Here is a 16,738-nt window from a genome sequence, read left to right as displayed (position 1 = left end):
CTGTGCCCTGCCTCCTGCCATTAAAAACTACCCTGTCTGTCCCCAGCCTCCTCAGGGCCCTGTTCTCTGCTTGAAATATACCAGAGGATTTTCCTTAACAGGAATCTCCTAAGAGTCAGTGCCTTAACCCCCAAGTATTGTCAAGTCTGAAAGATGACTTTGAGCAGTAAGAACCTTGTCTGTTTAAGGAAACCAACAGACGCACAAAGCCAGCCCCAAGCCCACGAGCCAGTCGCAGCTGGGAGCCTGAAGCCTTGCACCGGCATTCCCCATGCTCCTTTCTGCTCTTTCCTGTTTGTTTCCGAGGGTCCTGCCTCCATTTCTCATGTAAAGCTCTGCTCTCCCTAGGGCCCCGCTTCTCAGTGCTCCGATCCTGGACATGACCACTCTCTCCCCTCCCCCATTCCGCATGCTCTCTCTCGCCCCAGGTCCCTTGTTTAAAGTAGCCACACCCTCCTCTCACCCCATGGGCATGTCTCTTCACTGGGGCTCTGACCAGGTTCTCCTGCAGGATCTAGATGATAGTGACTCTCATGAAGGAACCCCAGACTTTCAGGCAGGCTCCTGGCAGAAGTCTCGCATCTCACCATACTGGGGATAGAGCAGATCCAAGCCTCAGTCTTATTACTTGTGAAATGAAAGTAATAACAGTAGCCACATCGGAGCATCTCTCTGGGAGGTAAGCATTTAGTAAGGAAGTAGACGTGAACAGTGCCTGGCACAGACTGTGACTCTGAGTCTCGGCTGGTAGTAGTAGCAGTTATATTATTTGCAGGGATATTAACCTGTGTGAGATCCTCTGGGCCAGGCCCTGCAAGTGAACTGTGGCAGGGGCCACCTGGACCAGGTGGGGGCAGCAGAGAGCTATCTGAGGGCAGTCTGGGACCAGTGGGCAACCTGGGAGCCCAAGGTGGAGAGCTGGGACCCAAGGCCAGTCACCAGGAAGAGCACACAACATAAGACATAGAGCTGGAGGAGTCTATTCCAGCAGCCATCCTTCTGGTCCCCCTGCCTCTCATCTTACCGCCTCTGATTTCCCATTCACCCTTTGCTATCCCCCTTTGCTAGAGTGATCTTTCAAAATTGCAATTCCAATGTAGTTACTCCCTTGATTAAAACCATTGGATGATTCCTCTGCCCATGGGGAAGAGATCAGGGCTGTTAAGCTGATATTCAAGGACCTCCAAAAACGGATCATTGCATCCCTAAATCTTGACATTAACTCCACTCTTCCTCCATTGGCCAAGCCAATTATTCCCAAACACACTTCCAGTTTTCTTCTCTTTACTAAGACATTCTCTGGCCTTTTCTCTGCATGTCAAAATCCTACACACTGAGCTCCAGCGCCCTCTTTGCCTCTTTGCCGGTTTACCAGGGACCTACTAAAAGACATCTCTCTTCAGATCTTGCTCAGTCCTTCACATCTGGCTTTCTAGTGGCATTTGTCACAGCCAACATTATTCTAGAATGATAAAGGATAACATCTCGCCTTCCCTGATGCCATGATTTTTCAGAATCTGTCTCCTCTTCTGTAAGATGGAGTAAGACCCTCATCCCTGTAGTGTGTTGAAGAATATAGGAGATAATGTCTGCAACGTACCTAGAAATGGGCCTGGCACGTGGGAAGCACTCAGCGAGGTCTTGTCATTAGCATCATATCATCGTCATCCTCACCATCACTGTCATCCCTAGATGGACGCTGCCCCTGAGTGGTCAAGGATTTGCATACTTAAGTCTTCAGCCTGCTCCTAAGACAAACTCATTTACAAAAAAAAAAAAAAAAACCTACTAAAACCTTTTGTTCAGGACAGGAATGGCAAGTTCAGATCACAAGGCTGGAGGGAGGCATCTGGGAGCCACAGAGCCACAGAGAGGCAGGGGGAGCCTCCCGCGGAGCAGAAGTGAAAGCAGGTAAAAGAACAAACTAGCACAGGGACAAGTGAAGGAACTTTTTTTTGTTGTTTCGAAAGATAGTGATGTTTTCAATAAAAATTTCAACCTGGAAATTAAAATTTAAACAACGTAAGTGCCTCCGAGAATCAAGCGGCAGCGAGCAGTCCCTTAATGGTACGATGCACAGCCTTTATTTTTTAATGTGGAGAAGGAAAGGATTTGTCATTAAAGTTTAAAAATAATCGGAATCAAAATCCCTTTTGTTCCTGCGGGCTGGCAGAGCTGAGGGGCCGATTGTGTGTGCTGAGTGGGTGTCCAGGAAACAGTAGTCATTTGTGTGCGTGTGACAGGAGTTGAGTCCAAATCTAAATTTAAGCAAGTGTTGGCCTTCTTGGAACCCATAATTTTTGGATCAATTATCCCGGACTAAGTGTCTGAGTTTCTCGTACTCTCTCTCTCTGCTACATTTAATAATTACAACACTTGAGCCAATAATTTGCCGACCAGCTGCGGTGGCCTGTCTGGTTCACTCATAATTTCTGGAACTTGATACAATCATGGCCTTTGAGCCAATTAGGGTAATATTTGGTGTGTTGGAAGTCTGCTCCTCACCCTCCCACCAAACCCTCCCCTCCCTCCTCCACCGATGAGAAACAAACAGTCCGTGTCTATCCTACAAGAGAAATCATGTGTTCTCAGATCTTACTGGCCATTTCACCCATCGAACATCCCATCCCATCCCATCCCTCCCCACAGCTTGGGAAAGAAAGGCGAACTGGTGGCCTGGACAGAACCTGATCTCAGAGTCAAACAGCCCAATCTTGCCCTTAAGCCAACTGTGTAGACTTGGCTTAGTAGCCTATCCTCTTTGAGTCTCAGATTTCTGTCTATAAATAACTGGACTGCTTGAGTTCAAATCTTGGTTCCGTGACTTTCTAGCTGTGTGACATTGGGCAAATAACTTAACCTCTCTGAAATTTTGTTTTCTCATCAGTAAACTGGCGATGATGATAATATTAAGTATCATATACAGTGTGTGAGAATTTAATGAATTAATACAAGCAAAACCACACACACACACACCCCTAGAATCTAAAATCCATAAGGGTGTGGTTTTTGTCTGGTTTGTGTGCTACGGCAATGATGCCAATAATTTTCCAAGGATAAATGAGTGACTAAAAGAGACCAGTTCATTTTTATTTGTTCACTATTCACGCTCAGCTTATGTCCCAAAATGATTTGTCATGGTTCATGTTTACCACAGAGTGATCACAATGAAACCAAAACATCAAAGACCAGAATAAGGATGATCAATCAAAAGTATGGCGTCCTGTCTTTTGGAGCTTCCCGGCTACCAAAGCAGCCTAAGAGACTCCTTCCCAATCCAGCATTTCAGGAGTCTAACTTTTAGAGTCAGGACAAATGTTTCTGACTTTGACTGTGACCTCTAGCAACTCTCCCACCTTCTCCCAAGTCTCAGTTTTCCCATCTGGAAAAGGTGAAGACTAGACCAAAGGAGCTAAGATTCATTCTTGGATTTTAGCTTTTCTTTTAGTAACTAGACATGGGGATATAAAGATAAAAGGGATTTGATTTCTACCATCAAGGAGTTTACAAACCTGCAGGAAAAATAAGGTGCATGCATGACTTTCTAATTCAAGCGAGAGAATGGTACCCTAAGAGTGTTACCAAAGGCTAAAGGAATGATGAAGAAAGAAAAATACGCCTGCTTAGGAGGACTTCATAATAGCTTTAAAAGCTGCAATTTGCAATGACCCATAAAAAATATTACCAGATATTCACCAGGAAAGAATGCCTAACAAACGGGAAGAAGATGGAAAAAGGAAACAGGGTATAAGTGTGGCTTAGCTAATGAATCCAACGTGCTGTGCATAGACAGGGGATGGTGGATGTGTCTGCTGCTAAATTCTCACCCTCACCTATGGCAGACCTCACTAATCGATCACAGAGCTTCAACCTGCTGAGTCAGGATGTGGCCTCAGAATCCTTCTCAACACAGTGTTCCAGGCAGCCACTCCCAAGTTATCACAGTTGATACATAGAATGAAGCCCCTCTGCCCTCTTGATTTAAGGTATAAATAAACCAGTAGTAGAGAAGCCTGGATCAAAATGCAGAGGGCCTTAAAAGTCAAGATCAAGAATATGAATAATCAAAACACGTTGCTGAATGTGGAGTCCGCTGCTCCTTACCTTGGTGTGTTAACTACGGAGTTTGTGGGCAACACACGTTATTGTTATATATATACACTGAGCCTGGAGGAACTGAATCCCTCCCGCTGAGGCTTTCCGCCATCATCTGGGGCGTAATCCACCTCCCAGGCGGCACAGTGCCGGGCTTGTGCTTAAACAAGGATTGTACTGTAGCAGCGTTCTCACATCACACTGCGGGAAGGAAAGCAGCGCTGGGGACCTTTGCCAAAGTTGTCAAAGGGGCTGCCCTGAAACGTAAATGTGGCCTCTGCACATTCTTAAGGCAACGCTAGTGATCATCCCTGTGGTACCCGGGCCAGCACAATGATCCTCTTAACATCCAATGGCTGTTCTTGATGAATGCTTCCCTGTGATGGTTCCATTTAACCTTACTCCAGGAAAAGGAAAATCTATCGAAAGGAACGTGAAACAGAATTCCATGAGCTCATGTCTGGTGGGGAAAGAAAACGGCATCTGAGGGTGATGGGAAGTGAATCATATTGTTTCCCGGCTCCAGGCGTAATCCTATCCTCCTGCCCTCCTGGGGATGGGGGGAGGGTGCTTCACTCTCAGTCCCCGTGTGTGGGCACATTCTGGCAGCAGGAAGTCGAGGGAACCCAGGCCGTGTGTTCTTGGGTGAGTTCCTCTTTATACCGCATTTGTTCATACCCTACCTCCTTACAAAATGGTTTCCAGGTGGCTCACCTAAACACTTTCAGCCTAATAGAAAGAAATAAAATTAAAGTAAAAGACCCACACATATTAAGAAGACCAGATGAGGGGAATGTAAGTGGCAGGATTATAAAAATGTACCCTGGATTGAGGTAGGCCACTGCATCTTTCTGAGAATTCAGTATCCACATCATGATAAAAGGAAAATAATACCTTTAGTACCTTACTCATAAGGTTGTCGTGAGGACAAACAACTACTCAAGAAAATAAAGGGAAAACAGGTCAGAATGGGAAGATTACTGAACAGATTGTCAGGAGACTCAGGTCTAGGCCAGCACTGCATCTGAATGGAGTGCTCCCTGGGACCTCTACCGGCTTGAAGAGTCTCTAATCCCATGAAGTAGGGATGCTTGAGAGGAGGGTAGGGGACCAGGAAAGGCAGAAGGGAGGAGTGAGGAGTAATGAAATATCTTACTTCAACTCATTACTAAAGTATTATTTTATCTTTGGAATATTTTTCTCATGACTGTATCAGAGACAATCATCGAGTTTGCAAATATTGTGTAACTAATTGTTCATTCTGTACCTGGTCTGGGGAAAAAACTCCCATGTGGATATTCTAGTCCCTACTCAGGCCATGGCCAGTCCGGAGAGGTGGGAAGGACTGACCCAGATAACGTAATACAAAGCTTCCTGAGCCTAAGAAAGATGTGGATGAAGGGGTATGGAGCCAGAGTGAAAGAGAGAGCCTGCCCTTGACATAAAGGAAGGTTTCCTGGGAGAAGAAATTGAGTCTGCACTGAGAAGAGGGAGATTTCTACAGGTAGAGTCAAGAGAGGATGTTTCAGGTGGAAGGGGTCAGGTAGGTCAAGGAAGAAAGACTGTAAAGCACATGGGATTTGTAAAAAGAGTGGACAATTATTGGGTTTCCATGAGCCTATCATCAATTTACCCTCCTTTGATACAGCACCTAAATTCGCCCTTGGGGAGTATCCATAGAGTCTAGCTGGCTTGGATAAGGTTAACCTCACCCCATCTAGCTCCAGGGGAAACATATGGTCCTAGCTCAGCCAGTTAGGATATTTCACTCCCCTTGCCATAGTGACTGGTTTAAGGATGGGTATGTGACTTGGGCGGATCCAGTGAGACTCACACTGAAACTTTTGCTGAACCCACTACCAAAGAAAAGCTCTTTCCACTGGACTAGGATGGAATGTTAGCCAGGAGCTGTTAGAGTTAGTGGATATCTATCATGAAATAAATCACCCTGAGAAGGAAGTCCAATACAAATAAAAGTAATGCTGAGAAATAAAGCATGGTGAATTTTCATCATCATTTGAGCACCTAGATCCAGCCATGCCTGAAGGCAGTAACCCCTGGCTTTTTTTTTAGTTTTATTAGTTAAATTTTTCTCCTTTATTCTTAAGTCAGTTTGATTTAACTTTCTGTCACTAACATCTCAAAGAGTCTGGGGTAATATAAGGGCCCTGGTTTAGACGAACTAAGGATGTTAGCCATGGTTGACAGGACTGCCAGTATAAGCATTGATGGAGTGGGCTTTCAGGACAAAGACCAAGCTGTCAAGGACCAAGAGAACCTAACCTGAAAGGACGAGGTGACTAGTGAACCTGGGAGTAGAGTGGAAGATTCATTAGATGGGGATGCTGGTTTATTATAGTTGAAGAAACATTCCTCTGTCAATGTGAGAGAAACTGAACTGGAGCAAAGACAAGGAAAGTAAAGGCTTCCCCCATATGGGTGTCTTCCGTCAGGTCTCTGAGCAGTGCATCTGGGAAGCAGTAAGTCTTTCATTCATGTTACCTTGGCTACCAGGCCATGCAGTGCAATAAAGAACACAGACTTTGAAATCAAACTCACTTAATTTTGAATCTCACTGTATTAACTCCCACTTTTTGTTAATTCAGTGGCCTTAACAAGTGAAGGCTCAAGCTCGTTCAAGTCCACTTAAATGAGTGGCTTCATCCTTTGAGCCTCAGGTTCCTCTTCAGTAAATGTGACTGGTGATGCCCGCCATCGTCTCTCACTGGAGATACCTAGTCAGTCTCAACTCATTTTCAACCATGCAGCCAAAATGAATTTTTTAAAGACAAATCAGATGTCATTCACTCCCATTAAAACATTTTCATGATTCCAGTCATCACTAGGATAATAATCCAAATTCATGCAAGGAACTTCAAATAAGTCTCTGCATCATCTAAAATCAAATCCTGTTCACCACCCTAGCCCTCTAGACACTCTCTTCCTTGTTTCTCTCAGTTCTTGAAAAACTGTTAATAATGTAATTATAATAATTAATAATAAATGTAATATAGCACATTAACAAAGTGAAGGATAAAAATCATATGATCATCTCAATTGATTCAGAAAAATCACTTGACAAAATTCAATATTCTTTCATGACAAAAACTCTCAGCACAGTGGGTATAGAGGGAACCTACCCCAACATAATAAGTGCTATGTATGACAAGAGTGAAAAGCCGAAAGCTTCTCCTCTAAGATCAAGAACAAGACAAGGATGCCCAGTCTTGCCCCTTTTATTCAACATCATACTGGAAATCCTAGCCAGAGCAATCAGGCAAGAAAAAGAAAGAAAAGGCATTCAAATCAGAAAGAAGAGGAAGTAAAATTGTCTCTATTTGCAGATGGCACAATATTATATACAGAAAACTCTAAAGATTCCACCAAGAGACTGTTGGAACTAATAAAGGAATTCAGTAAAGTTGTAGGATACAAAATCAATATATAAAAATCAGTTCAAATTTTAAGCACTAAAAAGTAAACTATCAAAAAGAGAAACTGAGAAAATAATCCTATTTACAATAGCATCAAAAAGAACAAAACACTTAGGAATAAAGTTAACCAGGGAGGTCAAAAATCTGTACACTGAAAACTATAAGACATTGACAAAAGAAATGCAAGAATACACAAGTAAATGGAAAGATATCCCATTCTCACGGATTGGAAGGATGAACATTGTTAAAATGTACATACTAACCAAAGCAATCTACAAATTCAATACACTCCCTATCAAAATTCCAATAGCATTTTTCACAGAAATAGAAAAACAATTCTAAATTTGGATGGAACCATAAAAGATCCTGAATAGTCAAAGCAATCTTGAAAAAAAAGAACAAAGCTGGAGGCCTCCCACTTCCTGATTTCAAACTATCCTGCAGAGCCATAGTAATCAAAACAGTATGATATTGTCATAAAAACAGACATATGGAACAGAATAGAGAATTCAGAAATAAACTCGTGTATATATGGTTGGTTAATTTACAACATGGACTGAGGGCACTATGCAAAGTGAAATAAGTCAGACAGAGAAAGACAAATAATATATAATACCACTTTTACACGGCATCTAAAAAAGTCAAACTCATAGAAGCGGAGACTAGAGTTGTGGTTACCAGGGTCTGGGTGGTGGGGAAAATAAGGAGGTTTTGGTCAAAGAGTACAAACTTTCAATTATAAGATGAGTAAGTTTGGGGGATCTAATGCACAGCATGCTGATTATAGTTACTAATACTGTATTATGTACTTGAAAGTTACTAAGAGAGTAGATAGATTCTAAATGCTGTCACCACAAAAAGGAAATGGCAGTTAAGTGACATGATTGATAGATATGTTAGCTAACCTATGGTGGTAATTATTTGTATAAGTGTATCAAATCAACATGTTGTATGTCTTAAATTATACAGTGCTGTTATGTCAATTACATCTCAATAAAGCTTCAAAAATAGTTAATAATAAATAATAATAGTTAATGATAAAAACTAACATTTATTGAGCACATACAAGATGTCAGGCATTGCTCTAAATGCCTTACTTGAAATCTCATTCAATCCTTAAGACAATCCTATAAAGTAGACACTATTATTAATCCCACTTTATAGGTAGAAAAGCTGAAACACAGGGAGGTTAATAAGTTGTCCAACGTTAGACAATAAAGAATCAGTATAGTCAGGCTGTAAATGTAGATGTCAGTATCCAGAGCCCCGCAGTTTAATCAGGACATTAAGCTACCTCTCTAAATGCATTCCACAGGCTTTTCCCCATTTAGCGGCTATGGTGGACTGAATAATGGTCCCCAGCTATATCCACATTCTAGTCTCCAGAACCTGTGAATGCCACCTTATATGGCAAAAGGGACTTAAACTGTTCTGGCCTCCAAAAGGAACCAGCCCTGCCAACACCTTGACTTTCACCTAAATTTGGACTTCTGACCACCTAAATTTGTAAGAGAATAAATCTGTTCTGTTTTAAGCCATCAAGTTTGAAGTAGTTACAGCAGCCATAGGAGGACAGCCTGCACCTTCCTAACTCCCACTTGTTCTTCAGCTCATAGCTTCAGTTTCACCTTCTCAAAGCTGCCTTCCTTGATGCCTTTACATTATACCTGCCCATTATATCCTCACACAGCACCCCAGACTTCTTAATGATGCATTTGCAATTGTTAATGATTGTGGCTTGTGTGACCAAATCCAAGGGACAGAGTATAGTTTCTGTCTTGTTCCCTATTGTATCCCATGAGTCTAGCTCAAGGCCTAACATGTTATAGGTTCTCAATAAATATTTGTTGAAATGAATGTATGAATACATAGCTGTTCATAGGACTATTGGATGCTTTCAAAAGATCGTGAATGTATAGAACATGGTACAGGCCTAGCATTTAATACGTTCCCAGGAAAGAGAGCTCTGTATGAGATCTGGAACTTATCTCTGTGTCTTTTGAACAAAATTACAGATCTGGTCTTAGGTAAGTCCAAGGAGGAGTGCTCTGTGGTAGCCCTTTTCCCCCAGCACTCTAAACACTGCTCTTCTTTACTGCCAGTTCTGGTAGTCACTGTGGCTTGATGGCGACACTGAGTATTTTAGAAAGGAAAGGATCAGGGTATCCCAGAACACAGTGAGACAGAGGACTCCAGCAAAGCTGCCTTCTGCTTTAAGACTACAGCAAACCCTTCCGGCCAATCAGTGAGGCAGTTGGAGAAGTTAATTCCAGCCCTTCCTCATCTTTGTTATGCATGTGTGTGAGCCTCCAGCCAGGCCAGGGACTGACATTCCAGGCCCGGAGGAATTCTCATCATTTCCCAGGGATCTGTTAGCTTCAGTTGGGTCCTCGAGCCAAGGCTCTGACAGCTTTATTAGCACCTATAATTCAATGTAAGCATCAACGTGTTGGGAAACACTTTGAGGCTATCTTTTAAAGTCAACTTAATTCCCTCTCAAATGCCTCTTTGTTTGCCAAAGTGCCAGCCAGAAGACTTCCAGGTAGGCAGGAGATGAGCTCCAGACAGGGGATCTGCGGGATGTGTCTGCCGGGCGCCCAAGTCACTTTGCTGGTAGCTGATGTCATTTCCAGTTAGTGGGCTCCTGGCAGAGGTGCCTGCAGATGCTCAGATGACATCACTGGGGACCAGTCTGTCACCAAGGGAGATAACAAATGGAGCCCAGCCCTAAGTCCCCACTGCCCCAGGAAGTCACAATTCATTTTGTGGCTTTGCTGTGAGCCTGGAGAGTAGACACTCTGTGTTCCCAACCTGGCCAAGCCCCAGTGAGCCAGTGCACACCCTTCTGCTGGCTGCTCTGCTTAAACAAAATGGAGAGGAACATGCTGAGCTCACCTAAAGGTGCTCAGTGACTATGTAATAACAGAACCTGGACAAGCCTGACGTAGCAGACTCTCCTGGCCATCTACTCAACATCTATTTACCCTTTCTTCTGAGTTGGTGGAACCCAATTTTGCTCACATGTGCACCCTCCTCTGGGAGAGACTAGCCCATCTCCATCCCTGAAGGGTGGATCCTCATGGGTCCAAGCCAATTATTCATTCATTCATCATTCTCTCATTTAACATTATTGAGCATCTATTTTGTGTTGGGTGTTACTCTAGGCACTGCAGATAAAGTCATGAAAAAAAAAATCAGTCCATGTCTTTGCCTTCATGTAACCTCAATTCTAGTTGGGGTGATAGAAAATAAACACGCAAATATAAATCATACAAATATACAATACCAACCCAAGGTTTTATGAACAAAGTAAAGCCAGATAAAGGGATAGAGAGAAACAGGCTTGCTGTTTTAGATAAGGGGACAGAGGGAGGTGATTGACCAGAGACATGAGTGAAGGGAGGGCAGAAGCCCTGTGAATCTCTGGGGGTAAAGTGTTCCACTCAGCAGGAACAGCAGGTGCAAAGGCCCTGGGATAAATCTGCATACTCAGACTAACTAGGAGGCCAATGTGGCTGGAGTGTTGTGAGAAGAGATTAGGTCATGGAAAGGACTTTAGATTTTGCTCTAAATGTGATGAGAAATTATTGGGGGCTCTTCACTAAGAGAGAGAATTGATCTGATTAACCTTTTCAGAGGATTACCACAGCAGACGTGTAGAAAGCCAGCTCAAGCAGGGCAAGAGGGAGGGTGGGAGACCACTGAGCATAGTGAGCCTGGGTGGTAGCCAAGGAGGGGGTGATAACTGGCTGCATTTGGGAACTATTTTGAAGGTAAAGCCAAAAGGTTTTGCTGATGGATTTGGTGTAGGGAGTGAAAGTTTGAGGCCCTCATAATAGTGTTATTAACTGAGATAAAGAATAAGAGAGGCGGCGCACTTTCGAGTGGGAACAGATCCAGAGCTTGGGCAGACAGGTAGGTGTTTGAGCTGCCTGCTAGACCCCCGGGGGCAGATGTTAGGCAGGCAGCAGCTGGATACAGGAGTGTGGCAATCAAGAAGGAGTTGGCCCTGGTTCCCTGACCAGTGTGTGGGTCAGGCTTCAGCATGGGGTGCAATTCTAGCCAATGAGACATGGCTGAAAGAGGCCTCTGGGCAAGGCTTCCTCATTTCTAGCGAGGAATGAAGGTTGTTCGGTTGACTGAATGCATGAATGAATCTCTAAGTTTCCATTCATCTCTGATGATCATTCAAAAAATTTCAGTGTACTGGAATTGGAGTTAGGAGACCTAGGTTCTTTCCCTGGTTCTTTTATGAACTAATTGTAGCCCTGGTCATGGGTATACCCTCTTTGAGCCTCAGTTTCTCCAAATTGGGCTGGATAGTCTCTGTGGGCCTGACTGGCCCCACCATGCACTCATCAAGTTGTAAGAGCATGTACTTTGAAACTGAAAGCTCTGGGCGAAATGGTGGCTTTTCCCTACTTGATATGTGACCTCCAGCACCACAGAGCCCTTCCCTGTCACTGTTTCCTCATCTCTGAAATGAAGATTTATGGTCCCGCCCAATATGAATTTCCATTAAGTCACAGCAGAGTTGCCTGGTTACTTGTGTTGATGGAAATAGTGAAAACCTCGAGGTGAGCAATGTTTAGAAGGAATCCAACTCCTCCGTGCGAGCGTACACATACGCACAACCTGGGAGGGTTCGCCAAGGCTTTCCATTCGGAGCCGCTGCACCCCGGCTCCTTCTGAGTCCTGCCTCTGCTCAGGATGGGCACCAGGCTCTTCCTGAGCTCAACTGAGATGTCCTGGGGGCTCTTGGCCTTTCTCAGCCTCTTATCCCCAGGAACTAAGAGTTATCCTAAGAACCCCAGAGCTTAGCCCTGCTGCAGCACTCCTGTGGTTCTGCCTCAAGGCTTGGGGATGCGTGAAAAGAGTTAAGATTCTAAAGCCCCTGGCCTGGGCCTGGTACATAGAGGCTGTGCGGTCTGTCTTGTGCTTTGGCCCCCAGACCCCACAGGCATTAACGGCAGAGTGTTAGGTGACCATTAATGACCACGTATAAGGCAGCTTTAGATCTCATCTTTTTAAGATGCTCAAGGGCAGTGATTCCTGGCTAATTCATTCATTCAAAAGGTCTAATAATAACTGCTCAGTTTTGAAAGTAAGTTAAAAATAAAATTTTAAAAACCTACTAGAAACCTTCCTCTGATGATAGTTAAGCCCACCTAGACTGACTAAAATTTCTTTGGTCTGAAATTATATCAATTCTGTGTTGTTAGTGTTGTCCGATCAGTACTATACATGAAGGCGGATTAATAGGGACTGGGCAAATAAGTATATTATGACTTAATCAGTGCTTTATATTTGAAGACTTGATCCTCCAAAACTCAGAGGGTGGGATTATGCAGGGAGGTCTTTGGTATCAGAAAGGTTGGGGGGCAGCAAGTCAAATGTTGAATGTTTTGACAGGGGCTGCTGATGACTGTATCCCTCCCTTTGATGTCTGGGCCCTAAGCACCTCTGAGCTGTGCCGGAGTGTCCCCAAGGCACAGATCCAAGGGAGAAAGGGGAAGAGACACTATGCTAACGGTGACTAATGTCATTTCCAGTTAACTGGCTCTTGGCAGATATGCTACAGATGTTCAAATGACCTCATTAGGGACCAGGATGTCAACAACAGGACAGATACAAACAGAGCCCTGCTTAAGATTCCTGCACATTCCATGGCTTAGGAATTCCCTTAACTCGTTTCCCAAGCTTTCCAAAGGGTGAGAATTTCAGGCCGTGGTATGTGGTACCACACAGAACTTTAGGGAGGATGGCGCTTCTGTTAGTGGAGATGGCTGGCGTGGCTGCAATAGCAAAGAACCCCCTAAAGCCCTCTCTCCCCCCTGACCCCACTTCACTTTGTGTGTTGCCTTCATCCTTTGCTGCATCAGATGGGATCCCTCCAGGCAACATGGACAGACTAAGTACAGCCTCCAGAGGTGTCTAGGCTTGCATTGAGCCAGGCTCTGACCCTAAAGGAAAGAGACAGCTGGCATCTCTCCGTCACCACGTATAAAATCCTGAGGAAGGACTTTGGCCCAGGTTGGATCAGGTGTTCATTTATTGCCACGGCCAGGGGCACAGGATACTGTGCATGGCCAGGCCTGGGTTCGTACATCTGCCCCACTACTAGGCTATGAGATCAGAAATGGGTCTCCCTTTGCTTCCTGTCTGCAGCCTCTCCCAGCCTGGGCTCTCCCTGGAAGGGACAATCATTCAACATTAGTTGAGCCATATATATTAGCAAACCTGGAGGATTTTTTCTGCTGGACCCACTCAGCACAAACCAGAAAGGAAAAACTCAACGTGTAGAGAAGGCTGATAGCAGAGGTGATTCATAAACCGACTAGTTTATGAATCGACTGATCAAAATTTTGTTACACTCGACAGCGGCAGCAATTCTGAGAGTGTCCTGGAGGTATTTCATCTAATAAACTCCTTCCAGAGCTAATAATAAAAAATTTCGTGCGTGGCAGTTTACAAAGCGTTTTTACGTCGTTTATTTTCACTTCGATACAATTCAACAAACGATAATGAGAGTCTTCCAGGGGCAGGCCCTGTGCTCCACGCAGACTGTGGTGTTAGAAGCGGGCAGGGTCCTCATCCTCCGAGAACTCTCAGCGTAGTTCTAAAGAGAGACTGAATAATTGAAGAGAGAATAATAGCTGATGCATTAATACCTAACCTTTGCTGTGTTTCAGGCACTAGGCTAAGTGCCCGATACATATTAACTCAATTAATCCTTACAGTAGTCCTTTGAGAGAGATACTATTATTAGCCATGGAAGTTGGGTAACTTATCCAGGGTCACCAGCCAGAGAGCAGCAGAGCCGGAAATCAGACCCATGGAGCTTGGCTCCCGAGTCTCTGCTCTTAGCCATCGCGCAGACCACTGGCCAATGGCAGTGTTAGGAGAGTGAAAATGCAAAGTGGATGGATCAAGAAGGCGCTGGCCTTTAACCCAGTCAGGAGGTCAGGAAAAGCCTTCTCAGCTGAAGCCTGCAGGATGAGCACATGTTAACATCACAAAAATAGGACCCTGAGAGCCCCACAGGGCACTGATCAGCCCTGTTTTACACTGATGGGAAAATCAAGCTGGGGGTGACTGTGAGACTTGTCGAAGGTCACACAGCAAGTAAGGGATGACTCAGGTCCTAGAGGCAGGTCTGGCAGGCTTGAGAATCCAGCGTCCTTCCCACCAGTCTGAGCACAGAGACCGGAGCGGTGGCTGATGTCAGCTGAGCTCACGTGTCTCCAGGGAACTCCAGGTATAACACCCCATGGCCTTCTCCCAGTTGCCTCAGTGTAAACAACCAGCAGGTTGACAGATGCACATCTTACAAAACACATCCTATAAAGAACTTAGAAACAAACTGCCCTGCTGGTAATTGCATTAAGGGACCATGTTTGTTTACCTTAGAAGTTAAAACAGAATGACCTTGTCTTGAAAATTGTGAATTAACAATCAGAAGTTATTTGCTTATGTTTATATTTGGAATTAGATATTCACATGAGCAAAAGCAAAACAAGGAGGGGGGGTAGTTTACAATACTGGCTACTGATTAAGAGCCTTCAGAGAGGTGGATTATTATTCATTCAGCTGTAATGATTAACAGCTAAAAATCCACTCTTGCTGTTCTCCATGGCTGGGGAAGAATAGAAGCTTTTGTTTGCGGTTTCTTTTTTTTTTTTTTTCCTGAAATAAAAAGCTACATCTTTCTTTCCAGGGAATGCATTAGAATGAGGGGTTTCCACAGAGCTGGAAAAAAGCCAGGGTATTTTGGAGTCAAGGTCCCAGCCCCTCCTCCTCTCCGCTCCCCTTGCAGGGGAGGGTGAGGGTCACGCTCAGGCTGAGAGCTCCGCTGGGAGGGAAGGAGGACTGACTCCACCTGGAAGCACAGCTGACAGGCGCAGTGTAGGTGCAGGGAGGTGGCCAGAGCCGGGCAACAAATCACTACTGATAATAGCCGATCCTTAACCTGCACTGAGGACTCACTATGGCCAGACACTAGTCTGCGGGCTTCACATCCCTTAGCTCTTTTAATTAGGTTGATACAATTAGTACCATCATTTTGTAGGAAAGGAAACCAAGACACAAGGGTTCCCTTGCTCTGGACCATATTTCTAGAAAGTAGAGGAGTCGGAATTCAAGCAGGGTGACTCCAGCATCAGCACCTTTCACCGGGATGCCACAGCAAACTGGTCATCCTGAGATCACCCCCCTGCTGATGCAACTTTTGACACGCTCTTGGGGTCCTCCAGAGAGCACCTGTGTCATGAGCTCCGCTGGCCCTGAACTTGGTGCTCAGTAGTCAGTTTTGGTTTACAGCCATCTCCTTACAAACTGTCAGCTTAATTTTGGCCCCTGAGCTTCCTTCCCTGGGGAACGGGAATAAGCGGGGGAGGAGAGACAGAGAGAGAAAGAGGGACTGGCTAATTACTTTTGAAGAAGTCAGACAGCATTATAACCCGCCTCTCGCCCAAGTGATGAAAAAGCTATTGTTGGGGCGTTTGGGGCATCTTGGCACCAGAGAGGAAGAGAGAGATTTGCCTGAATCATTTCTCATTTTTTTATTTAGCCTTCACACTTTTCCTGGGGCCTCTAGGCAGCCTTCCAGCCCCCATCCCCAGGACTGACTCTGAGTTCCCGAGGTAAGTGATCTGTCCCTCCCAGCCTGGGGAAGGGGCGGGCGGAGGCCCGGACAGGCCGTGCTTGGCTCGGCCCCCTGACATTGTACACACTAATGCAATGTGAAGTAGCACGTCTAAATAGCCTGTCCAACTTTTTTGATGTTCTTGAACCCACAGATGGGATTCATTTCCACACTGTTCGCAAAACGTAAACGATACAAGGACATTAAAGAGCATTAAACTACTTGATGACATTTTGGTCACATTAATGAAAAGTGGCAGTTTTTAAACTACCAGAAATAAGGAGAAAGAAGGTGGGGGCAGGGAGGGGTGGGATGAAGAGGAAGAGAGACAAAGTAGGGAGGGGGAAGAAGGAATGGGAGAGCGATTGCATCCATCAAAAATGTAGAAGAAACGTGGCGGTCCCAGCTCTTATCAGCCCACTTGGGACTTCACTGAGCAGGACATAAGAGTCAGATATTTTTGATGACTGGATAGATCTACAGAACATCCCAGCACCTATATAGTGAGCAGTGCAGACATACTAATATATTAACATTTCCTTCCAGACTAACTACTGTGTCCAAC

At 44.7% G+C, this 16,738-nt stretch overlaps 1 long non-coding RNA gene across 1 annotated transcript in view; it reads left to right on the top strand.

Moving 5' to 3' along the window:
• Positions 1-16,190, top strand: part of LOC116666434 — a 194,408-nt gene extending 178,218 nt beyond the window's left edge. Inside the window, exon 5 of the long non-coding RNA XR_004323281.1 lies at positions 16,099-16,190. This is a non-coding gene — a long non-coding RNA (uncharacterized LOC116666434). The remainder of the gene's footprint in view (positions 1-16,098) is intronic.
• Positions 16,191-16,738: the final 548 nt, after the last annotated feature.

Source organism: Camelus ferus, chromosome 10 (genome assembly GCF_009834535.1).
Source record: "Camelus ferus isolate YT-003-E chromosome 10, BCGSAC_Cfer_1.0, whole genome shotgun sequence".
Lineage (NCBI taxonomy): Eukaryota > Metazoa > Chordata > Mammalia > Artiodactyla > Camelidae > Camelus > Camelus ferus.
The sequence above is the reverse complement of the archived record's forward strand: the minus strand, read 5'-3'. Positions and strand labels throughout refer to the sequence as shown.